Raw genomic sequence first — 15,506 nt, 5'->3', positions numbered from 1 at the left:
GACATACAGGAACGCTCTGTAATATTCTTGCAACTTTTCTGTAAATTTATAACTATTTGAAAATAAAACATTTATCTAAAAATAGAATGAAATAGGGGTGTTTGGCTGGCCCAGTTGGTAGAGCATGCAACTCTGGATCTCGGGGTTGTAAGTTCAAGCCCCATGTTGGGGGTATAGATTACTTAAAAATAAATCTAAAAAAAAAAAAGAAAAAAAAGAATGAAATAACCAACCAAACAGCTAAGCCTAGGGATGAAATAAATTAAGTACACATTTTAGGGGCACTTGGCTGGCTCAGTTAGTAGAACATGCAACTCTTGATCTCGAGGTTGTGAGTTTGAGCCCCACATTGGGTGTACAGATTACTTTAAAAAAATCTTTTTAAGCCACACTTGGGTCTCTCAGTGGTTGAGCGTCTGCCTTTGGCTCAGGTCATGATCCTGGAGTCCCTGGATCGAGTCCGGTGTCGGGCTTCCTGCATGGATCCTGCTTCTCCCTCTGCCTATGTCTCTGCCTCTCTCTCTGTGTCTCTCATGAATAAATAAATAAAATCTTAAAAAAAAAAAGAGTTCCTGGAATAAACCTGTGACCAATATTTTTTCTTTTTTCTTTTTCTTCCCTTCCTCCTTCCCTTCCTTTTTTACTTTCCTTTGCTTCCTTCTTTATACTTTGACTGGATTGGGGAGGGGATAGACCTTTTCCATTTCAGCAGGCAATTAAGAGAAAGTTCACACCGGTGCAGATATTTAGGAGCAAACTGAAAACTAAAGACTGAAAATGAATGAATAATAAATAAGCTGCTATAAGACTCCCTAATTTATGAAAGGAGTGGAAGTCTGGAGGCCAGCACTATTAGGAAACAGTAAAGGGTCCCAAGAAGATGGAGATGTTCATCTCCAAATAGGAAATGTCAACAATAACATTCACTCATGTAACAAATATTTATAGAACATCTACATGTGTCAAACAATATGCTGGCTGCTGGGGATACAGTGGTGAATAGGCTAGGCATGGACACTGTATTGGGATCTCACAGTCTAGTCCAGTAGCCACACACACACACACACACACTTGCAAGTTTCTTGATTTAATACTTATGTGCAACGCATATTTTTGTTTTATTCTATTTTGTTAAAAAATACATTTCATAACCCATTAATAGGTTGCATCCACAGTTTGAAAAACATTGATCTAGTCAGGGAAATAGACACACACTTAATTATCCTACAGTTTTATAAGTGCAATGACAGAGAAGTATTTCTGGAGGCCAAGAGAAGTATTCTGAACTCATATATTTTAAATTAAAAGGTCTGATTAAGCCTAGTGCCAAAACAGTATATGTCCCTAGTGTGAGATGCATTTTTATCCTTTATTTATCTTTTTTCATTTTTGCTTTTTTAAAAAAGATTTTATTTATTTATTCATGAGAGACAGAGAGACAGTGAGAGAGAGAGAGAGGCAGAGACATAGGCAGAGGGAGAAGCAGGCTCCACACAAGGAGCCTGATGTGGGACTCGACCCCCGGATCCGGGGATCACACCCCGAGCTGAAGGCAGATGCCCAACCGCTAAGCCACCCAGGTGTCCCTCATTTTTACATGTTTTATCTTTAATCACCAAAGTGACATTCCTATGTTTCTAATATGCATGTAACCATATACTTAGTATGTAATTTGGGGATCCCAGAATGGCGACATTTTATACAAATAAAAGCTTTGTGCTTTATAAGATTTTCACTGACATTTCAAAGAATACTAGGGACAGTACATTTTTCCATTATCTATTGCTGGGTAACAAACTATCCCTGAACTTAGTGGTCTAAAACATTTTGTTTCCATCATCATTTTGTGAGTCAGTAACTTGAATAGGCCTTCTTTTTTTTTAAAGATTTTATTTATTTATTCATGAGAGACACAGAGAGAAGCAGCAGAGACACAGGCAGAGGGAGAAGCAGGCTCCATGCACCAGGAGCCCGATGTGGGATTCGATCCCGGGTCTCCAGGATCGCGCCCTGGGCCAAAGGCAGGCGCCAAACCGCTGCGCCACCCAGGGATCCCTTGAATAGGCCTTGACTGGATATTGGGAGCAACAGGGCCTGGAGAATCCACTCCCAGGATGGCCTCTTCACTTATGTTGAGAAGGGAAAATTTACCCTTCAAGGTTCTTCTGACTGATCTAAGAATTGTCTTGCTATGAGACAGACTGACAAGGGACAATCAAATTTAATTATATATGTATGAGGAATCCAATAAACATGAGCATTCTAAAGACCGGTAAAATGAGGTATATATGTCATCCTGAGGGTAGGGGCCTGGGACTTCAAAGAGAAGGAAAGCAACTGGCAGGAAGATAGAAAGGAATAAATGTTTGGTAAACATATGTTTACAAGGCCACACAGAAGCAATGGATCATAGAACTTAAATCAAACAGGCCTTGCTAGGTGCTTCCTTGTCTACCATACTTAGTTCATATTACACTGTAGTTATCTATGGTGTTAGTTCTCTTCTTGGAGCAGATTCTTCCTTCAAATTCTTTTAGGCAGCTGGAGGGAAGATCAAAGTTCCTTCCTCAGTCTTTTGGGCCTTGATTGTTTTCAGCTCGAAATAATCTGTGTGTAAAAGTGGCACATCTTGAGGTGATCGTTCTGAACCCCTACACTCACATGCTGAGCACCTTGGCATTCCTTGGTCTGTTTTCCTCCATATGGCGTCTCATCTCCCCAGGGCCTTTCCATGTAGCTTGGGCTTCTCACAACATGGAGATCTCAAGCTAGTTGACTGCTTACATGGCACCTGGCTTGACTGAATGTTCCAAGAAACAAGAACTGGAAGCGGCTGACAGTCTCTTCTGACCTGAGCTCTGAAACCGGCAGCAGGAACATGTTCATGGGACTACAGACTGTGCAGTTGTGCAGGGCTCTCTGCTGAGTTTGATGCCCTGCTTTTGCCATTTTGAAATTATTTTTTAAAATTACTCTATTTTTTTAAGTTTATTTATTGGGATGCCTGGGTGGCTCAGGTGAAGTGTCTGCCTTTGGCTCAGGTCATGATCCCAGAGTCCTGGGATCAAACCCTGTGTTGGGCTCTCTGCTCAACAAGGAGACAGCTTCTCCCTCTCCCTGCTGCTCTGACCACTTGTGCTCTCTCTCATTCTCTGTCAAATAAGTAAATAGAATCTTTTGTTAAAAAATGAAGTTTATTTATTTTTTTAGTAATCTCTATACCCCATGTTTATTTATTTTTTAGTAATCTTTATACTCGATACCTGATGTAATCAAGATTGAGTTGCATGCTTTTCCAACTGAGCCAACTAAGCACCTCACTATCTCAAAATTCTTAATACATGTTTAGAAGGGATACATTATCAGTTTGGGCTCCGTCCATTATATCTCTTTTGCTGTATTTATTGATCTAAGCATTACAGAACCCACCTGGATTCAGGGTAAGAGGATATAGAACCCACCATTGGGAAGAGCATCAAAGAACTCATGATCACCTTTAATCCTTCACAGCATGGTGTAAGAGAGGGCATAGAGTACTAAAATCAAGAAATCTGAGGTCTGGGGGTACCTGGCTGGCTTAGTCAGAAGAGCATGCGACTTTTGATCTCAGGGTCATGAGTTTGAGTCCCACATTGGATATAGAGATTACCTAAATAAATAAACAAACTTAAAAAAAAAAGAAATCTGAGGTCTAGTCCCAGTTTTATAGCTACAATGGGCCTGCTCCTAACAACCAATTCAGTTTTGGGGACTTTAGTTTCCTTCCACTTGAAATGAGGAAACTGCTTCTAAAGTCATGAACCTCTAGTGCCACATTTGTAACTCTAAATGTATCTGTGATATGGTATTCATTAGAGAAAGTGAAAAAAAAAAAAAAGTGTTTCCACGGGGCTCACCAAAGGGAGAAAGGCATGGGAACAGAAGGCAAGTGAACTACAAAAAAATGATTTAGTTTAATCAGAAGGACCTTGGATCTAAATTCAAGATTGATTGCCTCCAACTCCCATTTGTTCATTCCATAAACACCCATTATAGACTATGAGGTCGACCCTCAGTGCTGGGGGCTGGGTGCTGGGTGTTGGGCTGCAGTGGTGAGCCACACCCACAGGCTCCCATCTTCACAGACTCACAGTCTACAGGCGAGCATGCAGACATTTGCAGCTCTTAATGCTGAGTGCTGTGGTGAGGAAGGCATGAAACCCTTGTGTACCTGTCCTGAACACGGGAGGGGCTGAGGAAGAGCAAGCTGAGCTCTGAAGGTTGAAGAGGAGTTAGGTCTGAGAGATGGCGTGTGGCATGTTCATTTCCTATGCAGAAGAAAGAGACTGTGAAAAGGCCCAGTCAAGAGGAAGCTGGAAGACTTAGGGAACTGAGAGTCACTGTCTGTGGTGGAAGTACAGAGAAGTACATATTCGGTGGTGGCAGGAGAAGGTGCTGACAGAAGTAGTGATGAGGGATAAGGCTGGAGACATAAGCAGGGGTCAGATCATGGGGAGCCTCTAAGTTTTGAGAGAGATTTTGTTTTTTTATTTTTTTAATTTTAATTTAATTTTTTTGAGAGAGAGAGATTTTGAATTCTATCCTGAGGCCCAGAAAAATATCTAAGGTTTCAAAGTTGGACAATGGTCTATCTGGTTTGGGTTTAAGGAGTCATCAGGGTTACTGTGTGGACTGCTGAGATCAGATTGGTTGGAAGTAGGGCAGGGTAGGCTAGGAGTAGACTGGTCAGAGGCTGTGGTTTGCAGTCTGGGTGAGTAATGATGGAGACTCCAGGATCACGCCCTGGGCCAAAGGCAGGCGCTAAACTGCTGAGCTACCCAAGGATCACCAGGAATTTTTTAAAAAAGAGTTCAGGGGTGCCTGGCTGGCTCATTGGTAGAGCATGCTACCCTTGAACTCATGGATGTGAGTTCATGCCCCACGTTGTGGGGAGAGAGTACTTAAAAAAAAAAAAAGAATTTAGATTTTGGAGAACACTTGGTTCTGGCTGTGAGACCTTGGGCAAGTCACTTACTCTTCCTGAGTCTCAGTTTCCTCAACTTTAAGATGGGAAAATTATGAGAACCTACTAAATTTGGTCTAATAATTAAAGGAGATAATGCATGTAATAGGCTTATTATTGTGCCTGGCACATAGGTGGGTAGCATTGCATAAATGGTAGCTGTTATTATAACAGGAGCACAGGAGGAAAAGAATGGGTACACATGCAAGTCAGTTCATAGGCTTTGTTGCAGAAAGCTGAACAAATTATTTTTAGATATTTTATATATTTTTGATGAAATAAAAGGTGAGGTTATCTATGGAGGGCTATCTGCTAATGTCTCTGGGAATAGAAAAGCCACTTATTTTGCACTGACTAGGAGATAGGATAGTCACTATCATAGAGGGTCAGCAAATTACTGGTCACTAGAATCATCAAGATTTGCTTTTAAATTAAAGTAAAAAAAAGTGGGGTGCTTGGGTGGCTCAGTTGGTTGAGCACTGACTCTTGGTTTCAGCTCATGTCATGATCTCAGGGTCGTGAGATGGAGCCCTGCGTTGGGTTTCACACTTAGCAGGGAGTGTGCTTGGGATTCTCTCTCTTCCTCTCCCTTTGCCCCTCCCCCAGCTCCTACTCTCAGTCTCTCTCAAATAACCAAATCCTTTAAAAAAAATTAAGTAGGGACACCTGGGTGGCTCAGCGGTTGAGCATCTGCCTTCGGCTCAGGGCATGATCCCAGGATCCGGGATTGACTCCCACATTGGGTTCCCTGCATGGAGCCTGCTTCTCCCTCTGCCTTTGCCTCTGTTTCTCTCTCTTTGTGTCTCTCATTAATAAATAAATAAAATCTTTTTAAAAAATCAAAGTAAAAATGGAAATAGCAGAATGACTCCTGATTTTGTAGCCTAGTACTGAAACTTGTATACAGTGCAGTCACAAGTATTTGTTCATCCGATTTTTTCCTGATCTAGTTTATTTTTTTAAAAGATTTCATTTTTTGTCTTTTTATTTTTTAAAAATATTTTATTTATTTATTTGACAGAGAGAGCACAAGCAGGGGGAGTGGCAGGCAGAGGGAGAGAGAGAAGCAGGGTCCTCACCAAGCAAGGAGCCCAATGTGGGGCTCAATCCCATGACCACAGCATCATGACCTGAACTGAAGGCAGATGCTTAACCAACAGAGTCACGTAGGTGCCCTAAAGATTTTATTTTATTTTTAAAATAATCTCTACACTCAACGTAGGGCTCAAACGTACAACCTTGAGATCAAGAGTCATGTGCTCTCCCATCTGAGCCAGACAGGTGCCCCCCTAATGCAGTTTTTTAATAGACTTTCTAAAGAACAGTTTGAGATTTACCAAAAAAATGAGAGGATAATACAGAGTTAAAGTTCATGGTTTATTTGGATTTTCTTAGTTTTTATCTAATATTCTTTTTCTGTTCCACGATTTCATCCACCTTGCATATAGTTGTTATGTCCTTTTAGGCTCCTCTTGGCTGTGATAGTGTCTTGGACTTTCCTTTTTGATGACCTGGACAGTTTTTTTTCTTTTTGGTCACTTTTTAAATTTTAAATTCAATTAATTAACATATAATTATTAGTTTCAGAGGTAGAGGTCAGTGATTCATCAGTGTTATATAATACTCAGTGCTGATTACCTCACATGCCCTCCTTAATGTCCATCTCCCAGTTACCCCATCCCCCCACCACCCTCCCTTCCAGACCTTGACAATTTTGAGGGGTACTGGTCAAATATTTTGTAGGATGCCCCTATATTGGATTATTTGATGTTTTTCTCATTTTTAGACAGAGGTTATAAGTTTTGGGGAGGAAGATGACAGAGAAAAAGTGCCATTCTCATCAGATCACATCAAGGGTACATATTATCAATATGATTTATCACCCTTGATATTAACCTTGATCACCTGGCTGAAGTAGTGTTGGTCAGGCTTCTCCACTGTAAAGTTACTTTCCCCCTTCTCAACTGTACTTCTTGGAAGGAAGTCACAATATGCTGCACTCTCTGAAGGAGTGGGAAGCAGACCATAAGGAAGGCATATCCCTATAAATTATTTGGAATAATTCTGCATGTGAGATTTGCCTCTTCTTTCCTATTTATTTATCTATTTATTTATTTGTTCTATCATTTCTTTATATCAAAATGGACATGGATATTTCTTTTATACTTTGTGTTATAATCCACTATCTCCCCAGCCCTAGAATCAGCCATTTCTCCAAGGAAACAAGGAACCTTGGTTTCTTGTATTAGAGAATGGTATTAGAAACCATGATCTGAGGCAGCCGGGTGGCTCAGCGGTTTGGCTCCACTTTCAGCCCAGGGCGTGATCCTGGAGACCCCGGATCGGGTCCCACATTGGGCTCCCTGCATGGGGCCTGCTTCTCCCTCTGCCTGTGTCTCTGCTTTTCTCTCTCTCTCTCTCTCTCTCTCTCTCTGTCTCTCTCTGTCTCTCATGAATAAATAAAATCTTTAAAAAAAAGTGAACTATGGATTTAATTACATCTGTAAAACCTTCACTGCAACACCTAGATTACTGTTTGAATAAATGAGGACTGTAGCCTAGCTAAGCTGACACATCAAAAAGACCATTCCATCTTTAAAAGGCTCCAAATCCTGGAGCACCTCATCCATTGACTGTGTTCCATAAATGTACATTTTCTGTATTACTGAGGAGTACCCCCTTATGAACTAAAGCTTTCAGACTGTTACATATTCAGAATAGAGGGTTTTTTTTAAGTAAGTTCCATGTCCAATGTGGGGCCTAAACTCAAGACCCCAAGATTAGGAATCACATGCTCTACCAACTAAGCCAGCCAGGTACCCCCTAGGCTGTTACATATTCAGGATGCATCATAAAGTTCTTGCCTTCTTCAACTGAACTACTGGATATTTTACTCTGGTCATAATCATCCAGGGCCCCCAATGTGAACATCATTTATCATACTGAGCTGAGCTCACAGGGATGTCTCAGGGCCTCTGCAGCCTGGAAAACACTTTACCCCCAAGCCCAGGAGCATCGTTTACTCCACATCCTTTAGTTTATCTGTCAATTTTCTTTTTAAGTTCACTTATTTAGTTAGTTAGTAATCTCTACATCCAATGTGGGGCCTGAACTCACAACCCTGAGATCAAGAGTCACATGCTCTTCTGAGCCAGCCAGGTGCCTCCTCTCTGTGAGCTTTCTATTTACAGACTTCTTCCTCCTTGCCTTTCTGAGGGCTGCCACTTCTCACAGTCATCATCCCAACTCTCCTACACACCACATGCAACAATTTTGCTGGGTGATGAGGACTGAAAGCCAAGTGTACACAGGTTGCTGTGGGAACAAATGTCAGTCCTATGGGTCTCTCTCTGTCCTTGAGGTTGAGACAAGTGTCAAATATGAAACGGATGGGCCTAAAGCATTATGCAAAAGGAATGCTCATATTTCTGTACTGGGTACTGGAGATATAAGAATAAATGAGAGTTGATACTTTCCTTTCATTATTTATTCAGTAGCTCCCTCTGTGTGTGTTATGTACAAGGTAAAGGTTATAAAGCGATTAGCTAATCTTTCAGCAGAAAATTAGCAGGCCAGATGGAGATGGCATGATATATTCACAGTGCTGAAAGGAAAAACCTACAACCAAGAATACTCTACCCGGCAAGGTTATCATTCAGAATTAAAGGAGAGATAGAATTTCTAAGGCAAAGAAAAGTTAATGGGGTGCCTGGGTGGCTGAGTCGATTGGGTGTGTGACTCTTGGTTTTGGCTCAGGTCATGATCTCAGAGTGGTGAGATCAAGCCCCACATTAGGCTCTGTGCTCAGCATGGAGTCTGCTTGAGATTTACCCCCCCCCTTCTACCCTTTCTTGCTCTCTCTCTCTTTCTCTCAAATAAATAAATAAATGAATAATCTTTTTAAAAAGTTAAAGCAGTTCATCACCACTAAACCAGCCTTCCAAGAAATGCTAAAGGGTCTTTAAGCAGAAAAGGATATAACTAGAAGTAAGAAAATTATGAAAAAAATTTCATTGGTAAAAGCAGATATGGAGTAAAGGTAATATAGACCAATCGATTATAAAGCTAGTATGAATAGTAAAAGACAAAAGTAATAAAATTAATTACATCTAAAAAATTAATTCAGGGATTCACAAAATAAAAAGATGTAAAATATGACATCATATACATAAAACATGGATTAGGAGGAGTAAAAATGTAGTGCTTTTAGAATGCATTTGATCTTAAGTCACCATCAACTTAATATAGACTGCTATAAACTTACGATGTTACATATGAACCTCATGGTAACCACAAACCAAAAACCTATAATAGATACGCAAAAAATAAAGAGAAATCCAAAGATAACACTAAAGAAAGTCATTAATCAACAAGGGAAGTGAACAAGAGAAGAAAAAAAGGAACAGGAAACTACAAAAATGACCAGAAAACAATTAACAAAATTGGCAATAAGTACATACCCATCAATAATTACTTTAAAAGCAAATGGTCTAAATGCTCCAATCAAAAGACTAGGATTACTGAATGGATTAAAATAACAAAATAAGACCCATCCATGTGCTGCCTACAAGAGACTCACATCAGACTTAAAGACACATACAAACAAAAAGTGATTAATGGAAAAATATACTCCATGTAAATGGAAGCAAAAATATAAAAGGTGGGGTAGCTTACTTACATCAAACAAAATAGACTTTACAAGAAATAAGGTAATAAGAGACAAAGAAGAACATTACATAATGATAAAGGGATCAATCCAACAAGAGCATATAACAATTGTATATGCACCCAACAGGGGAGTACCTAAGTATATAAAGCAAATATTGACAGATATAAAGGAGAATGTGACAGTAATACAATAATAGTAGGGGACTTTTTAAAATAATTAATTAGTTATCTGAGAGAGAAAGCATATACCCAAGAGTAAGCACAAGCAGGGAGAGGGACAGAGGGAGAAGGAGAAGCAGACGCCCTGCTGAGCAGAGAGCCCCATGTGGGGCTCGATTTCAGGACCCTGAGGTCATGGCCTGAGCCAAAGGCAGACACTTAGTCGATTGAGCCACCTAGGTGCCCCAATAGTAGAGGACTTTAACACCCACTTACATCAGTTGATAGATAAATCATGCAGACAGAAAATCAGTAAGGAAAAAATGGCTTTGAATGACACGTTAGACCAAATGGACTTAACACATATATACAGAACATACCATCCCAAAATAGCAGAATACATATTCTTTTCAAGTGCATATGGAACATTTTACAGGATAAATCCCATGTTATGTCACAAAACAAGTCTCAATACATTTAAGAAGACTGAAATAATATCAAACATTTTTTCCAACCACACGGTTTGAAACTAGAATTCAATTATAAGAAAAAAACAGGAAAAAAACACAAATATGTAGAGGCTAAATAATATGCTACAAAACAACAAATGAGTCAGCAAAGAAATAAAAAGGAAATCAAAATATACCTAGAGGCAAATGAAAATGGAAACATAATAGTTCAAAATCTTTGGGACACAGAAAAAGCAGTTCTAAGAGGGAAGTTTTAGCAACACAAGCCTACCTCCAGATACAAGGAAAAAAGTCTCAAACAATCTAACCTTACACTCAAAGGAACTAGAAAAAGAACAAAGAAAGCCCAAAGTTAGTAGAAGGAAGAAAATAATAAGAATGAGAATGGAAAAAAAAAAAAAAAGAATGAGAATGGAAACATAAAACAGAGACTAAAAAAAACAAGAAAAATCCCTCACACAACCCAACAGTAGAAAAGATCAATAAAACCAAGAGTTGGTTCTTTGAAAAGATAAATGATATTGACAATCCTTCAGCCAGACTCATCAAGAAAAAAAGAGAGGACTCAAATATATAAAATAAGAAATGAAAGAGGAGAAGTTACAACCAAAGAAATATGAAGAATTATAAGACACTACTAAGAAAATTATAAGCCAATAAAATTGGACAACCAGGAAAAAATGCATAAATTCCTAGAAACATACAATTTTCTGAGCCGGAATCCGGAAGAAATAAAAAATCTAAACAGACCAATTGCTAGTAACAAAATTCAATTGGTAATCAAAAACTCTTAAAAATGGGCAGCCCAGGTGGCTCAGTGGTTTAGCACTGCCTTCAGCCCAGGGTGTGATCCTGGAGACCCCTGATCGAGTCCCATGTCAGGCTCCCTGCATGGAGCCTGCTTCTCCCTCTGCCTGTGTCTCTGCATCTCTGCATCTCTCTCTCTCTCCGTGTGTGTGTGTGTGTGTGTGTGTGTGTCTCATGTATAAATAAATAAAATCTTTTTAAAAAATAAACTCCCAAAAAATGAAAGTCCAGGACAAAATGAAAGTCCAGGACCAATTGGCTTCACTGGTGAATTCTACCAAACATTTATTATTTTTATTTTTTTTAAGATTTATTTATTTATTCATTCAGAGAGAATGAGAGAGAGGCACAGACACAGGCAGAGGGAGAGGGAGAAGCAGGCTCCACACAGGACGCCCAATGTGGGACTCGATCCCGGGTCTCTAGGATCACACCCTGGGCCGCAGGCGGCACTAAACCACTGCACCACCAGGGCTGCCCTCTACCAAACATTTAAACAAGAGTTATACCTATCCTTATCAAACCATTCCAAAAAAGAGGAATCCTTCCAAATTCATTCTATGAAGCCACCATTACCCAAACACCAAAGTCAGGCACTACAAAAAAAAAAAAAAAAACAGAAAAAGAAAATTACAGGCCGATATCCTCGATGTACATAGATGCAAAAATCCTCAATACATATTAGCAAACCGAATTTAAGAATACATTAAAAGAAGCATTCACCATGATCAAGTAGGGTTTATTCAATATTCACCAATCAATCAACATGATACACCACATTGACCTAATGAAGGATAAAAATCATATGATCATCTCAATAGATGCAGGAAGACCATTTGACAAAATTCATCATCTGTTCATGATAAAAACTCTTGACAAAGTGAGTTTAGAGGGAATATACCTTAACATGATAAAGGCCATATATAACAAACCTACAATTAACATCATATTCAATGGTGAAAAGCTGAAAGCCTTTCCTTTAAGATTAGGAGCAAGACTAGGAGGTTCATTCTTACCACTTTTATTCAGCATAGCACTGGAAGTCCTAGCCACAGCAATCAGACAAGAAAAAGAAATAAAAGGCATTGAAATAGGGCTGGTTGGGTGGCTCAGTGGTTGAGCATCTGCCTTCAGCTCAGGGCGTGGTCCTGGAGTTCTGGGATTGAGTCCCACATCAGGCTCCCTGTGGGGAGCCTGCTTCTCCCTCTGCCTGTGTCTCTGCCTTCTCTCTGTGTCTCTCATGAATAAATAAGTTAAAAACATTTTTAAAGGCATCGGATAGATAAAGGAGAAGTAAAGGGATGCCTAGGTGGATCAGTGGGTTAAGCATTCAACTCTTGATTTTGGCTTAGGTCATGATCTCAGGGTTGGGATATTGAGCCTTGCATTAGGCTCTCTGCTGAGTGTGAAGCCTGCTTGGGATTCTCTTTCTCCCTCTTCCCCTCTTCCCCTCCCTGGTTCATGTGCGCTCTCCTTCTCTCTGTCTCTCTCATAAATAAATAAATAAATAAATAAATAAATAAATAAATAAATAAATAAATATTAAAAACAGATTCTATCTCTTCCTCTGCCCCTCCTCCCCACTCACACTCTCTAAAAAAGAAGAACAGAACAGAAGAAGAAGAAAAAAACTTTCACTATTTGCAGATGACATGATACTATATGTGGAAAACTCCAAAGACTCTACTGAAAACTAGAACTAATAAATGAACTCAGTAAAGTTACAGGATACAAAATTAATATGCAGAAATGTGTTATATTTCTGTACACTAATAACAGAAAGATAAATGAAGAAAACAATCCCACTTACAATTGCATCAAAAAGAAAAAAATACCTAGGAACAAATTTAACCAAGGAAGTGAAAGACCTGTACTCTGAAAAACTCTAAGACAGTGATGAAAGAAACTGAAGATGATGTAAGTAAATGGAAAGACATTCCATGTTCGTGGATGGGAAGAATATTGTTAAAATGTCCTTACTACCCAAAGCAATCTACAGATTCAGTGCAATCCCAATAAAAACACCAATAGTGTTTTTCACAGAACTACAAATAATCCTAAAATTTGTATGGAACCACAAAAGGCCTTGAATAACCAAAGAAATCTTGAGAAAGAAGAACAAAGTTGGAAGTATCACAATCCCAGATTTAAAACTATACTACAAAGCTACAGTAATCAAAATGGTATGGTACTGGCACAAAAATAGACAGATCAATGGAATGGGATAGAGCACCCAGAAAGAAACCCATGCCTATATCGCCAATTCTTCTATGACAAAGGAGGCAGAAATATACAATGGGTTAAAGACAGTCTCTTCAAAAAATAATGTTGGGAAAACTGGACAGCAACATGCAAAAGAATGAAACTGGACCACTTTCAAGCACCATACATAAAAATAAAATTAAAGATAAAAGACCTAAATGTAAGACCTGAAACCATAAGACTCCAAAAAAAAAAAAAAAAAGCACCTAGGGTACCTGAGTGGCTCAGTTGGTTAAGCATCCGACTCTTGATTTAATCTCAGACCATGATCTCAGGGTCGTGGGATTGTGCTGCACATCTGGCTTCATGCTCAGTGGGGAGTCTGCTTGAGATTCTCTCTCTCCCTCTCCCTTTGCCCTTATCCTACCACTCTCTCTCTCTCAAATAAATAAATAAATAAATAAATAAATAAATAAATCTTTTTTAAAAAGCAGTAATCTCTTAGTAATCTATTAGTCTTAGCAATATTTTTCTAGATCTATCTCCTCAGGCAAGGGAAACAAAAGGGAAAATTAAATAATTGCAACTATATCAAAGTAAAAAACTTTTGCACAGTGAAGGAAACCATCAAGAAAAGAAAAAGGTAACCTATTGAGTGTGAGAATGTATTTGCAAATGATGTATCTGAAAAGGCGTTAATATCCAAAATATATAAAGAACTCATACAACTCAACAAACAAAAACCCCAAATAGTCTGATTTTAAAATTGCCAAAGGGCCTGAATAGGCATTTTTCCAAAGACATACAGATGGCCAACACACGCATGAAAGGATGCTCAACATAACTCATCATCAGAGAAATATAAATCAATACCACAAAGAGATATCATTTTATACCAGTCAGAATGGGTAGTATTAAAAAGACAAGAAATCACAAGTGTTGGGGAGGATGTGGAGAAAACGGAAGCCCTCATTCACTGTTGGCAGAAATGTAAGTTGGTCCAGCCACTATGGAAAACATATGGAGGTTCCTCAAAAAATAAATAACACAGGGGCACCTGGGTGGCTCAGTGGCTGAGCATCTGCCTTTGGCTCAGGGAGTGATCCTGGGGTCCTGAGATCGAGTACCACATTGGGCTCCCCCAGGGAGCCTGCTTCTCCCTCTGCCTGTGTCTCTGCCTCTCTCTCTGTGTCTCTCATGAATAAATAAATAAAATCTTTAAAAAATTAATAACGCTAATATCACATGATCTAGTAATTCCACTGCTGGTTATTTACCCAAAGATAATGAAAACACTACTTCAAAAAGATACATGCACACCTATATTTCTTGCAGTGTTATTTATAATAGCCAAGATATGGAAGCAACTTAAGTCCATCAGTACAAGCGTTTGTGGGATATATATGCAATGGAATCATAGCCATAAAAAATAATGAAATCTTACCATTTATGACAACATGGATGGACCTAGAGGGTGTTATGCCATGTGAAATAAGTCAGAAAAAGATACTACCATAGGATTTCACTTTTATATGGAATCTAAAAAACAAAAGAACAAACAAAATAGAAACAGACTCATGAACACAGATAACAAAATGGTGGTTACCAGAGGGGAAAGAGTAGTGGGACAGAAGAAATAGTTGAAGGGGATTAAGAGGTACAAATTTTGGGGCACCTGGCTGGCTCAGTCAGTAGAGCTGGTGACTCTTAATCTCAGGGTTATGAGTTCAAGCCCCACATTGGGCATGGAGCCTACTTAAAAAAAATAAAAGGTACAAACTTTCAGATACAAAAGAAATAAATCACAGGGATAAAAAATACAGCATGGGGAATATAGTCAATAATATTATAATAATTTTGTATGGTTGACAAATAGTAACTACACTTATCATGATGAGCATTTTGTAATATATATAATTGTTGAATTACTATATTGTACACTTAAAACTAATATAATATTGTATGTCAACTATATTTCAGTTTAAAAAACTAAAGTGTAGGGGAGCCTGGGTGGCTCAGTTAGTTGAGTGTCCAACTCTTGATTTTGGCTCAGGTCATGATCTAAGAGTCATGATCTTAGGATCATGAGATCAAGCCCAGTGTCAGGCTCTGTGCTCAATGGAAAGTCTGCTTGAGATTTTCTCTCTCTCTGCCCCCCACCTCTGCTCATGCTCATGCGCGCTCTCTCTCTCTAAAAT

Source organism: Canis lupus, chromosome X, assembly GCF_011100685.1.
Source record: "Canis lupus familiaris isolate Mischka breed German Shepherd chromosome X, alternate assembly UU_Cfam_GSD_1.0, whole genome shotgun sequence".
NCBI lineage: Eukaryota > Metazoa > Chordata > Mammalia > Carnivora > Canidae > Canis > Canis lupus.
This window is presented reverse-complemented; position numbering follows the sequence as displayed.